We start from the raw sequence: 13872 nt of genomic DNA on the forward strand, positions 1-13872 counted from the left end.
AGGAGGAGGACTAAAATTGGGGTAATGAAGAACACTGGTAAGTAATGGATTCATTGCCTATCATGTGCCCTACTATTCCCAAACTCAACTGAAATGAGGATTCAACAAGTGCACACTTGGTCCAAAAGAGGGCTGAGAAACAGAACCATGTTGTATTAATTGATATCATTGTTGACTTGAGCACCACTAAACCAAACTTTTCTGCTGACATATGGTTTAAGTCCAATTAATAATGAGTGACAAATGTTTGTGGTGATGCCTATGTTGCAGCCCCACATATTTATTGCAGAAATGTTCCACCTGCGCCTGCTCATGTGGCTGAAATGGGTCTTGTAGGTCTTTCCTGTACATATTTTGGGGATCTACACCTGCTGTCTTTTATAGGATTGAATTACTGCCTTCTACTGAATGTAGGAGTTGAGACCTTCCTACCCTTGTTGGGATTGCTTTTCCTGGGGGATTGCTTTTCCTGGCTGCTGTTTCCTGGATGTGACACTCTGACGCCGTTGAACCCGGTCTGCGTCTCCTGAATCATCTTGCCGCTCTCAGCACTTTAAACCGCAGCTCCTTGCCAGACCCGCTTCGCGGGTCCCGCTACACGGTGTCGTGCTGTTTGTGGGTGCTGGAGCAGAACCGAGGGTTTCTTAAGGACAAGGCTGCGAGCGCACTGGTAGCAGGACTACATCTCCCGAGTCCCTGCTATTCACCTGACTGCAAACACCTGGTGACGCTCTCCCTGTTGGACACGCCCCCTTCCTCTTAGGCATATAATAACGACTGTACCACCGCAGCGCGGGAGCGCGCCGGGAGAAGCCCGGGACAAGGGCGGGCCCTCTGAGGCACTCAGAGGCACGAGAAGGCCAGGCTAGGCCAGTCCTCTAACATTTTTCTAATCACATACTGTTTGGCCAAATTACCCCCACCTGCTTGGTGACTCCCATGCTCTTTTTGAGAAAAGTATTAGAATGTTTGAGATTACTATATAGGTTGTGTGATACAGTTTGTTAGCTCTGGTTTCGTTCTTCCAATATATATTTCCGAGAAAAATTGTCAAGTATTTCAGTTTATGTATGCTGATTAGTACTTTCTATCATATATTTCACCACTCCCACTGATTGAGATGATGTCAAAAAAATTAAGGTCTGGAATAATATTAGTAGGAAGATCTTGCTCAAAAACCAGATCGAACCCTCTACGCAATAAGATTAGCCAGGCTACTCATTTGAAAAGCACTTGTCAGCTTTTTAATCTTTGGGAAAGGGGTAAGAATAAAGCTACAGTGGTAGACAACAAGTTGGAGGATATTAAGGATTCTGGAGCTATTCATTTAGAATTGTTACCCAATATATCGGGAGAGATGCCTGTAGATAGAAAGGTAATTGTGGATAACAATTCAGTCGCAACAAGTGTAGTACCTATACTATCTGAGTGCGGTTTCTCACCTCCTTTATTTTCCACAATGAAAAATAACATTGAATTAGCCCCAGAAGTAATTATAAAAACAAGGAAAGACATAGAACAAGATATTTTGCAGAAAGGGAAAATTCCATATGATGATGTCCTTCACACAGTAAACACATCACCAGTAAGAGATTCTTTCAACAACGGCTTGTCTCCTATGGTCCTAGATAAGGATCTATGTCAAAGATACATAGAGACTGACTTGGTCAAAGACGAAATAGATTTAAAAACACCTGTAACATCAACCCATGCTGGCTTACAGCTCTACAGTAGCACCCCTTCCAAGTCCTCACACACAAATTTTTCTATAAGCCCCAACCTAAATTTGACTGGGATAAATGCACTATAACACCAGGGGATAGATAAACCTATCTCTGATTCTCTCCACATATTAGAACACTTATTGTCGTCCATTTTACAATTACTGGAAAAATTTGTGGGGGGCTCCGACTGTGTACTAGATACAGTGACCCAAATCTTGAAAGTTTTATTGGGCACTCGAAGCGAGAAGGATGCAGTCCTAAAGGAGCAGTCCTCTTTAGTACAAGACGAGGTAGTAATAAAAGATCAGTTACCTATAGTCAATGATGATCCAAAAATAGTAAATGAGGAAGCAAATATAAGTGCTATTCAGCCACCCTCTATTTTAAATTGCCCAACAGTTAATGATTTAGAAATAAAATCCTGTGGGGAACTCCACCCAAAAACCGGGAATTATCTTTTCCCAATTTTTAAGAGGCAACAGGGAGAAGGAGATAGAGAGGTGGATGCTGCTCTGGAAGAGAATAGTAATAAAGGGAAGTTAGAGAAACTAAAAAAGAATGGAAAGAATAAGAGGAAATTATTAAGATGGATAGAAAAAAATAGGCGGAGGAAAATCCTTTTTAGAAAACATCTTAACTCCCCTATATATAATGAGGTACATCAAACTCAGGTGGTAACTGACAATGATAATAACCCCGAAAATAAGAACATTAAGGAAAATATCGTTCCCCCGCCTCCGGCCAACCCAGTACTAGTAATTTCCTCTCCCCCCCCCCCACTTATAACAATTGATACAAATACCCTCTTCCAACCAGCTACCATTAATAGGGATATAATTGGGACAAAAAATTCTATATCTTTGGGGCAGGAGCAAATCCCTCCCGGCCATGTAGTTCCAATCCTTAATCCCCTAGCTACATCCTTTGCGGGAGTAGTTGCACGAGGTGTCTCGTTAATAGAGACTAAGGAGAAAAGCATTGACACCGTGTGGGTAGAATTTTCTCCCCTTTTTGATGTTGAATGCATTTTGAATAGATCCCTCTTGCTTAAATATTTTCAAGAATCGGCTAACTTGAAATTAATACAATCAGCTGATTTAGACAGGGTACAAATATTAAAATCAGATGGGGGGATGATAACTAGGGTGAAGTTTCACTCTAAGCTAGTAGCTAATCTAATCCTGCAACGCTCAGAAGATCTACAGAGCAGAGGGATAGAAGTAATCCCGGTGTTAGGGCATACTAGACAAAATAATGTCCTTAAATCCCAAATTTGTCAGAAGTCTCCTTTTTCCCTGTTGCAAGCAGCAACAGGTAGTATAAATAATGTAGGTGAGCTTACAGAGTTAAAAATATGCAAGTCCAAGGACTTTCGTTTAGTGTCCTATGCTAATCCGCCTTTGTTATCTCGTCAACTAGATACCAGAGATGATAATGTTCAATGGAATTGGCTTCCTAGAATTCTTGCAGAAAAATCCCTAAATAAACAATCGTCTAATTCACATCTTTAGCAAAAAGTTCTCTATAATATCCTGGAATGCAGCTGGTCTAAAAAACAGTCCGGAAAAAATGGCATTCCTTATTGGTAGGAAGCGCAGCGGACGAGCGCAGCGGGCGCGACGATTGCGCGCCGAAGGTGTGCCTAAGGCAAGCCCGTCTGCGCCCGTCCGCGACCGGCCGGGACTAGGGGCCTTACACTCTGCCCCACTCATCACCTACAGCCCGGACCTACTTCGCAGCTACCAGGGCCCCTGGCTCATCACGACCTGTACCAGCTCTCGTATCTCTGCTCTCGGCATAGCCTCCCTCTCTCCCCCCCTCACCCTCCTTCCATTCTGGATACCCCGCCTACGGTCTGTAGGCCTGCTCCTCCGCCAAACCCTAAACCCATCACAGCTTTCTACCTCAACACCCGTTCTGCTGTTGCCCACTCGCACGAACTCTCGGTCTTGCTGGACTCACAGGCCCCAGATCTCCTCTTCTTAACCGAGATCTGGTTCTGCGATGACTCCCTCCCTGCACTCCTATCCACCCTTCCAGCCTCCTACTACGCCCTCAGGGCTGACCGCCCTTCGGGCAGAGCCGGGGGCGGCGTGGCAGTCATCGCACGCACCGATTTCCCCTTTCAAATTCTCCTTTTACCTAACATTGCTACCACCGAATTCCTGGTGGTTCGCACAGTATCCACCTCCCCTCCTCTTACCTGTTTCCTTACTTATCGTCCTCCTCAGTCCCCCCGGCAGTTTCTTCCAGATTTTTTGGAGGTCTTGGCTGCCATTGCAATCAACAACTCCTCCATCCTGCTCCTCGGTGACTTTAATTTCTGGCCTTCCGATCCTGCCGAATGTCTGTCATCTAAGGATTTTTCCGAAACCCTCCACTCCCTTAACTTCACACCCCATGTTCACTCCCCCACTCACATCAAGGGTCACCAGCTCGACCAAATCTGGTCCCTGAACTGCCCTGTGGAATCCTTATCTATCTCCCCTTGCACCTGGTCCGACCATCATTTGATTTAATTTCTCCTTCCCATTCTTCCCCCAGCTATGCCCCCCCGACCCAAAAACACCTGGGTCCGATCATGGGGCCGGGTCAATCTTGAGAATCTCTCATCTCTCCTCGCTGGTTCTCTCCCGCCTCTTCAGGGCCTTACCACCGTCTCCCAGGCTGACGCTATAGACCAGTGGCTCTCCCGCAGCTGCGACTCCGTCGCCCCGCTCAAGCGCATTACCTCTAAACGCGACAAAGACGCCAACCGGTGGTTTAACCAAGAGCTTAAAGCCACCAAACTAACAGTTCGCCGCGCAGAGCGGGCCTGGAGGAGAAACTACTGCCCCACTTTGAAACTGGAATATATCAATATCCTTAACCAGTACAAAAAAAGCATCCTGGAGGCCAAAACAGCTTATTTCTCCTCCAAAATCTTAGCAGCGGAGAACCAGTCTAAAGAGATCTTCTCCATCGTTCATAACCTGGCATTCTCGGACAGAACTACGCTTAAACCTGCCCCGTCAAATGACCTCTGTCTTTCTCTTAACAACTATTTCATCCAGAAAATTATCACCATCAAGGCCAACATCCCCCCACCTCCCCCTTCTTTTGTGGATCCCCAATGTCCCCCTCCCAAAGGCAAACTAACCACCTTTCCCCCTATCACTCGGGAAAACCTAATTTCATTGGTGCCTTTGATCAAATCTGGCTCCCCTCTTGACCCCTGTCCTGCCCATATCCTCCGTCACATCTTTGTCTCCTGCCCAGATCCCCCCCTTCACCTCCTCAACAGCTCCCTCGCGCAAGGCATAGTTCCTAGCTCCTTGAAGTCTGCGGTAATTGTGCCCATCTTGAAAAAACCTGGGGCAGATCCTTCTGTCCCTGCCAATTTCCGCCCCATCTCCCTCCTGCCATTTCTAGCTAAGGTGCTCGAGCGCCACGTCACCCGCGCTCTGAGCTCCTTTGTGGAGAAACATGGAGCCCTTGCCCCCCGCCAAGCTGGTTTCCGCCCCGCACACTCCACGGAGTCCGTGGTCATGTCGGTCCTCGACACCCTCAGGGAGGGTATGGACACCAATCATCACCAGGCCCTTGTGCTCCTCGACCTCTCAGCCGCCTTTGATACGGTGGACCACAACATCTTACTCTCCCGTGTCAGGGCGGCGGGGATCGAGGGGTCTGCCCTGGTCTGGTTGTCCTCCTTCCTGAGCGGCCGCACCCAGGCTGTTCGCCTGGGTGACTTCACAGCGGACTTCCGGAAAGTCCAGTGCGGGGTTCCTCAAGGTTCATCCCTCTCCCCTCTTTTGTTTAATCTATATATCGCCCCTCTTATCTTTTCTCTCCAACAGATGGAGGTCACCGTATTTAATTATGCGGATGACCTCCAGCTGGTCTTTGATCTTTCCTCTCCTTCTGCTGTCCTCAACTTTCAAACTGTCATGTTTCACATCAGGGACTGAATGAGCCACAATCACCTCAAACTTAACCCGGACAAAACCGAGTTGGTATTGACGGGCGGTTCATCCAGCCCCTGGTCCCCCCTTTTCTGGCCTCCCTCTCTTGGTTCTCCTCCTGTCCCCTCCTCCTCAGTTAAAACACTAGGCATTAAGCTCAATTCCCAACTCACCCTCCACTCCCAGGTTAGCTCTGTGGTCTCTTCTTCTTTCCTCTCACTGCGTACTATTCGCAAGGTGTCCCGCTTCTTTACTTTTTCCGCTCTCAAACTTATCATTCTGGCCATGGTGGTGTCCCGCCTGGACTACGGGAACGCTCTGTATGCCGGTATTCCTGCATACAGTTTGCGCCGCCTACAACAGATCCAAAACCAGGCGGCCCGCCTAGCCTTCAACCTTCCCAAATTCCACCACTCCACCCCACTTCTGAAATCCCTCCACTGGCTCCCAGTGCGGGCTAGAATCCAATTCAAGCTCGCGTCCATCACTTTCCTGGCCCGATTGGACCTTGCACCGGCCTTCATCTCCTCTGAGATCGTTCCCTATGTCCCCTCCAGGGACCTACGCTCTTCTTCTCAGTCTCTCCTCACCATCCCTCGCTTCCAGAGAAAGAAGTGGGGCGGCTCCAAATTTGCCATTCTAGCACCAACCCTTTGGAATTCCCTTCCCCTTCATTTCCGTGCCATCACCCTCTATTCCCAATTCCGCAAAAGTCTTAAAACCTACCTATTCACTAAATCCTTTGAATAAATGCCCATTCCTCTCTCCCTGTTCTTAACCCTCAGTCCCCACTAGCTACAGCGCCAAGAAACCGCCGGTATACGTGCGCTTTAAAAGTGCTTTTAAACTCAACCTCAAACTCAAACTCAAACTCCTGGAAGGGAAGCATCCTGGTGCCATTGTTTAAAAAGGGAGACCGCTTATCCCCTCAGAACTATCGCCAGATTGCATTGTTGGATGCAATCGGCAAAGTTTTTACAAGATGTTTGCTGAAACGAATAAATGACTGGGTGGATTATTCAAACATACTTCCACTTGAGCAGACTGGTTTCAGAAAAAACCATGGCACCATGGACAATCTAACAGCCCTCCAGGTAATAACCGATAAATACATTGGAGCCAGAAAGGGGAGAGTCTATGTGGCATTCATAGATTTTTCCACGGCCTTTGATAAGGTCGATCGACAATTACTGTGGAAAAAGCTATCTGGTCTTGGAATGCCTCATAGACTTTTACTTTTGGTACAAGACTTGCATGACAACACGTGGTGTAGAGTGCTATTGGGGGGAGAAAGGGGCTTATCTCAGCTTATTCCATCTGCGAATGGCCTCAAACAGGGATGTCTATTAGCTCCCCTTTTGTTTTCCCTCTATGTTAGTGATCTCCCCCACATTATATCCACATGTGAAGGAATTGCCCCACGCCTGGGAGATACATACATTTCTTGTTTAATGTATGCGGACGACATACTAATCCTAGACCTTACACTGAAAGGTCTTAACAACCGTCTGCATTCATTATATGTATTCTCCGAAGATCATTTCCTGAAAATAAATATCTCTAAAAGCAAGGTAATGTGCATGGAGGGGCGAAAAAAACTGAAGTTGGAACACATTAGCTGGGAGCTGGGAGGTCAAAAATTAGAACGAGTAAAATCATATGTATTCTTGGGTAAGGTTGTCAATAGCAACTTGAGCAACAAATCCCATATAGACAATAGTTCTCGTAAGGCAAAATCGCAGGGAAATGGGTTGAGAGCTTTATATAAATCAACCGGTAAAAGACACTTCGGGTATCTGCTGGAGGCTTTCCGGGCAAAAATCCCTTCAACTTTGCTTTACGACATAGAACTTATTGATTTAGTTGAATGGGGTTTTTTGGACATTATTGAGGGTTCCCTCTTGAGAAACCTAACTTCGGTTAATAATAGTTGCAGTGCAGCAGCCCTTCGATTAGAATTCGGCTTAAGAAGTAGCTGAGCACAGGGTTTGGCAGGAGTCATTTGCTGGGTTACCTGTTTGATCAAAGGAAAGCCAGCCACATTAAGATCCCTCATCACAAAAGAGTTGATGGGCCCCCTAAAAGAGCACTTGTTGCTCATAAAGAACTATAGGAAGGCCATTACTCTCTTGGATCTGGAGGAAGCCACTCTTTTAGACCTCTCTATGCAACAACTAAAATTTACATTAAAACAAGCTACATGGAAGTTAAGCTACGAAAGGGATCGCAACTCCATTGTACAGAAGAAGGGGGTTACTCAAGCTGTTAATTCTCTTCTGTTTAGACAAATACAACCTTACGCCTCTTGGAATATACCTCACGGTCTGCGCCGCTTTTGGCTGCTTCTTAGGCAGGATCTTCTTCCACTGAATAAGTTGTTGGCCAAATGGTATGGTATATCCAATATATGTAATTTCTGTAACAACTCAGTCCAAGACTCTATACATGTTCTGTTAGTTTGTCCAGCATTAATGGTTCACCGCCGCTGGTGGGTGAAACCTGTATGTATACAATTTTGTATTTTATCGGCAAGATCTCTTATTGATGCTATCTTCTGTCCCCCAAATGAAATTTTCTGTAATAGAATTTTTAATTTTTTTAAATGTTTTTTAGAATTGTATTAGATGAGTTGCATGATAATCTGTATAAGCCAGATCACACGTGGTTTTATTGTTATATTACTTGTCTGTTGCTTTGTTATATGTGGATCTCTAAGGAGTTCCAAATCATATTTAAATAAAATTGAATTGAATTGTTGGCCAAGCCAAAGGACGCAAATAGTAAATTGAAAACCCTATAGGGCTTTATTCCTTACTATTTTATTTATTTCCCTCAAAGGCCTTACTGAAGTTATGGCCATCAAAAAACACATCTTAGATCAAAGCCATGAAAACGCTGCTGACTCTAAATGCTCAAAGGGGCCTTTTTGTAAACTTCAAAACAACAGACAGATCTCAAGTCGATGCTACTGCGCTATGAAACCTGAATATTCTAGGGAGTCTAATCACCACAGGGGATATAGTTGCCAAATCACTTTTAGGTGATCGAAAAGCCTTTATGACTGCCCATTGAGCTGATTAAGTTGCTGGAGCTAGGCCCTTAAGAAAACCATCTCTAAAAAAATTGAAATTCATGAATGTATCAGTGGGATCAGGTGTTGAAAGATGAGTTAAATACCAAGAGCCAAACGCTATCCAGTGCTTATTATAGGAAGCTAAGCTAGATGGTTTTCTTGAAGCCTAAATCCCCAAAGCCACTTGCACTGAGCAGCCCATAATCTCTCATCAGTTTCCGAGCATTGAAGGCAAGGTGCCTCAGAGACTCCAATGACAGGTTGGGAGAAGGTACAGGTGATGGAGAGAGGGGAAGGTAAAAATGATCTGTGACTGACATTTGAAGAATTCAAGCAAACCAAGGGCTTCTATGCCAAAATAAGGCTATCATAATCATCATCTGTCTCTCCTCCTGAATCTCTGTAGCGCCTACCGAAGGAGGAAATTGGAGGAAACCAATAAAGTGTCTCACCAAAGCCACAGTTATGAAAGGGCATTTCTTGCCATAGCTTATTGGCACAGAATCTCTAAGTCAAACTGGGGAACCATAGCGTATTCTGAACAAGCAAAGAGATTGATCGCTGGAGTCCAGAAGTGGGCACAGATCTGTTTGAAATGTATGTGAGAAAGATGATAATTCACTGAGGGTGGAATGTTCAAACTCAAATCATCTGCCTGATAATTCAGTACCCCTGAATGTAAACTGCTTTGATAGTGATTAGATGCAGTTCTGCTCATGAGAAGATCTCTGTCACTAACTGGTTGAGGTGCTTGCTCTTCATCCCGCCTTGCTTGTTTAGGTAGCATTAGGCACATCTGAACTGTGGGGTTGGAGGAGTGTCTTTAAATTTGATCTGATAAACATCTCCGATTTTGATAATTGGAAGAACACACTTGTCCCTGATCAACTGCGAACTTTGAGGAAAACATTTTTGGGGGGTCGACCTTTATATAGTCATTTGGACTGGTCTTGTGATTGGGAAGATTGTGGCTGAGTTGTACCTGCAAACATGGGGCCTTATTTATGAAGGCCTTGCGCCGCCGGTGCGTCACTTTTAACATGGGAAAAAGTGACGCACCGGCGGCGCAAGGCCTTCATAAATAAGGCCCATGGTTTTCTAGCCACAAAAGGGATGCTTACTTTCCATTCGGCTCTGAAAATTTTACTTATGCAAAAAATACTTTTTTGTTCAGCAAAATATTACAGGGTCTAATTATCTTTTGTTCAGCCCCTGCTTTTTTTGCATCATCTTGGTAAGTTCTTCCCCAAATAGCTTCACACCAGGAAAGGTCAGTTTCTGTATTAGCATCCTTTGGTGAGGCTCCAGTTTCCATGGTCACATTCATAAATGCCTTCAATTCTGAATGGCTACACCTGTCGATGTAGCTGCTGCCCATTGGGAGTCGAATGAAACATCTGATAAAATATGAGCACCAAGTTCCATATTAGCCAGAATAGGAATGTGGTTTTTCCTCCCTGAAAACAGTCATAGACCAATTTTGAAGTCCTTAACAAGTACATGTGTAGCATAAGCAGCATAGGTACCAGCTCGCAAAGAAAATGTTGAAGCAACATACGTTCTTTTCAAGGTAGCTTCTACATTTGTCTACCACTTCCAACAACGTAGCATCCTCAGAGGATAAAGAGCATGTAGAGATGATTGAAGGAAGGATTGTATTTACTTTTGGAATTGAAGGAAATTCCAGCTCAAACTTCTCAATAGGATACCAATAAGATACTTCTTAATGTAAACCAATGAATGGACAACTTATTGATGTCTTTTCACACTTTTGTGATCAGGTCCTTGTTGACATCGTGCAAGGGCAAAGAATCAATAGGTGGTGCACTATACTGCACATAAAATTCCTCCTCTTTTGGTGGGAGTTATTTGAACCCTAACACCTCTCTGATATGAACTAGACATTTCTGGAGAGTTGATCCAAAGACATATTTGCCCTTTGGCCCTGAATATGGCTTCTCTTCTGAATCTGCTCTAGCCCTCTTTGCCTGGGTTCACTGAGGGCAGTGCCCATGGCTTGAGTAATTAGTCCTCTAGATTTTTTCTAGAGATCTGAAGGAGTTCCTTCTCTTGCTGAGGCAGGTTCACATTTTTGCTGCTTAAGAAGTGCCTTGCAAAGCACCTTGTCTACAAGCAGTGTACAGAATGTGCTACTGCAGGAATGTGAACCACTGAACTAGGGGGTGTTGTCGCGCAAGATTGTGACTACATACAGAGCCATCTGCTGTCCATGGCCTTGCGCTCTAGCAGGCATTGATGGTAGCACACCAATAGTTAGCACCATGTGTAGGAAATGCTCCCCGCACAGCTGCAGAAGGCCCCCTGCTCTACAGGAAAGCGCAACTAGAAAATATAGCATACAGTCTGCTCAGTTTGCTAGAAATACTTCATGCCCCAGCTCTGCTTGAGAATGGGGAGCACACTATGGATCAGGGCTGGAACAGAGCCACCTGCACTGCGGGACAGCTAAATAACATAGGCAACATTCAGCCTGTACCAGGCACAAAAAAACACACCTTGCCCTAGATCTGCATTGGAACCCAGACCGCACTATGGAGCCAAAATGGCACCAAACCACTTGCCCTGAAAAAACGGCACAATAAGGTCGAGCAGTAGGATTTTGGTTCCACCCTTTTACATTTTGACTATGCCATATATACATACATGTGAAATCATATATGTGTTTGCTTTAATATCACTATCACTAATGTATAGTGGTACATGTGACCAGATACTGAAGGTGTATAATCTCAACATTTACCTGAGTGGCAATACTCATGATTTCATGCAGTGTCACAAAATTGCTGTTCCAATATATATGATGTATTCATTTGAATAGTGTCTTGCATTTATTTGATAACTTCATATAAATCCATAACCATGCATTTAAATGTGTACTGAAATGTTTTACCATATTAACTTGACCAAAGGCCTTAAGCATATTGATTATGTTTAGTCTTCAATGTGAATGTTTGTTCAGGGTTGCAATGTTTCTTTTTATTGCAACTGTATTCATATTTTTTTTTAGTTAGTCAAAGCGACATTGTGTATGAGAGATAGTGAGGCTTGGGAGGAGTTCTTTTGGCAAGAAGGAGAGGTGATAATCAGCAAAAGAAGGATGACTTTCATGTTGTATCTGGAGACTGAAGAAATCCAAAACTTTCTGCTGGTTGGACCGAGAGAGGGGAGTTTCGAGTAGAGATGCCAAGTTTTACCAGAGGTGGAAAAGTATTGAGACACATGATGTGGGATCTCAAATGTTCTGTGGAATTTTAATTGGTGGTCACACTATAGCGTTAGGCAGATTCCTTTAGACTTTGAGTGGTACAGACATTTTGGCTATAATTCCGTTGTGTGGCTTCCAGCTAAGCAATACTTCTGATTCTGGAGAACTTCTACAGAAGTCTCTATGATTCTGAGGACTTCCTGCTTTATTGGATCTAATTAGGGTTTCCCCAGTCATACTACTCCTGCACAGAAACAATCATAAGAGGTGCTTTCCTCCATCAATGTGTGCTATAGAATGCAGCACACATAGAAAGAGGAATAAACTAGGAGAAATAACATTAATTCTCCTTGTCACGCCTCACCTTGGGAGGCGTAAGTGATGGAGCGGTAATTTCTTCTGGTAGTTTCTCAATGCAAAACCTTCCTGCTACCTCTAATTTACAGCTCAAAAGGTGTTGGGTCCTTCACACCATGTATTACCTTCAGGAGACTTTTAATAATCATGAACAGTCATAAATGCAAATATTATTTTAAGCCAATAAAGAGAGTTGTTGAGTATTTAAAGGGGTTTATTTTTTAGTCAAAGGTTACTTTTTCTCTGACCCTTTATTCATTAGTAGAATATCAATCAGGTTACAGACTTTGGAAAACAGGAAAAATAGCATTAATACAGAACATATTACAGTCTGCATATAAGCATTACATATAGGAAAGAAAATGTGGCACAAAATGTCATTCAAAACTCCTAAAGAAAAATAGTCTTGCAAGGCTAATCAAAAATCAAATAGTTGGCAAAAAATCTCCCATTATGAGAAATAAATGCATAAGTCAAATAAATCTTTTCAGACCTAATTAATTAGTCAAAGCATAAACTTATAGTTTAGTATCTAAATCTAAAAAGCCTTTCTATCTGTTGCTGCTCTGTGCATCTCTGTGTCTAAAGAGCAAAAAGGAACGAGACAGCCTGCCCTTCACCAGACCTGAAAGGAATGCGGCCTGCAGTGCCAAAATATGACGTAGAAGCAAGAACCCTCCCCCTGACTCTCCTCGGACGCCCCAGGCTGCACCCGTGACAATCTCGTACCTAACCCATAGAATAAAGCAAAGCCTAAGCCAAAATGAGCAAGAAGCCAGCTGAGCTAAGAAAGCCAGCCCCCATCCAGAGAGGTCAATATTTATACTGTAATTTTTGGAAGTCCACACAAAAATGGTGCATCTCAGGAAAACCTGTACGTGATTGGTCAGTCATGATGGCATGACGTCTCACTTTCCTGACTCATTCTAAAAAACCTGACTTTACCAGTTTTAACAAAAGAAGCATATATGAATAATACATTTATAAACGTTTGCAACATTTACTAGGAAAAATGTTTCATTCTAATTCTTCCTTCCTTTCACAGCGCAGTAGGACGGATACTTTAGTTAGCTGGTACATTGGCACAATCACAAGAATGTACAGTTCAAGATGTCCTTGACTTCGTGGTTTGAGGAAAGCTGCCACAGTCTGTGCATGCTCTCTTTCCTTTCAAAGCAAGCCATAGCCTTGCTGGTTTCACAGGCAGCCATTTAATGGTAGGCCCAAAAATAAAACAAACACAAATAGAATATTAATTTCATGTAAATCAGCCCATTATGTTTCCCAACTCCATACTAAAACCCCTTATAAATGTTTACCTAGCCAAGCTATTAGTATAAAGCAGCTTTTCTATTATTTATGACAACATGCAAAATAAATGAGCAATGTGCAACATAGCATTTTCATGCTTTAGTGTAAAATTTAAAAGCACACACAGTTAATATAGCGCACACAGTTAATACAACACACACAGCAACATGCTTTAGTGTTTTAGATAGCTTTTCATGCAAAAAAAGCATTTAGCCCCCTGTGTAGTGTTTGGTGCAT

The 13872-nt window shown here is 43.8% G+C and overlaps 1 protein-coding gene across 2 annotated transcripts in view; it reads left to right on the top strand.

Annotated features, from left to right (window-relative positions):
• Positions 1 to 13872, top strand: part of SLC18B1 (solute carrier family 18 member B1) — a 569858-nt gene that overhangs the window by 236701 nt on the left and 319285 nt on the right. The gene's annotated exons all lie outside the window — the stretch shown is intronic.

The sequence above is a fragment of the Lissotriton vulgaris genome, chromosome 6 (assembly GCF_964263255.1).
Source record: "Lissotriton vulgaris chromosome 6, aLisVul1.2, whole genome shotgun sequence".
Lineage (NCBI taxonomy): Eukaryota > Metazoa > Chordata > Amphibia > Caudata > Salamandridae > Lissotriton > Lissotriton vulgaris.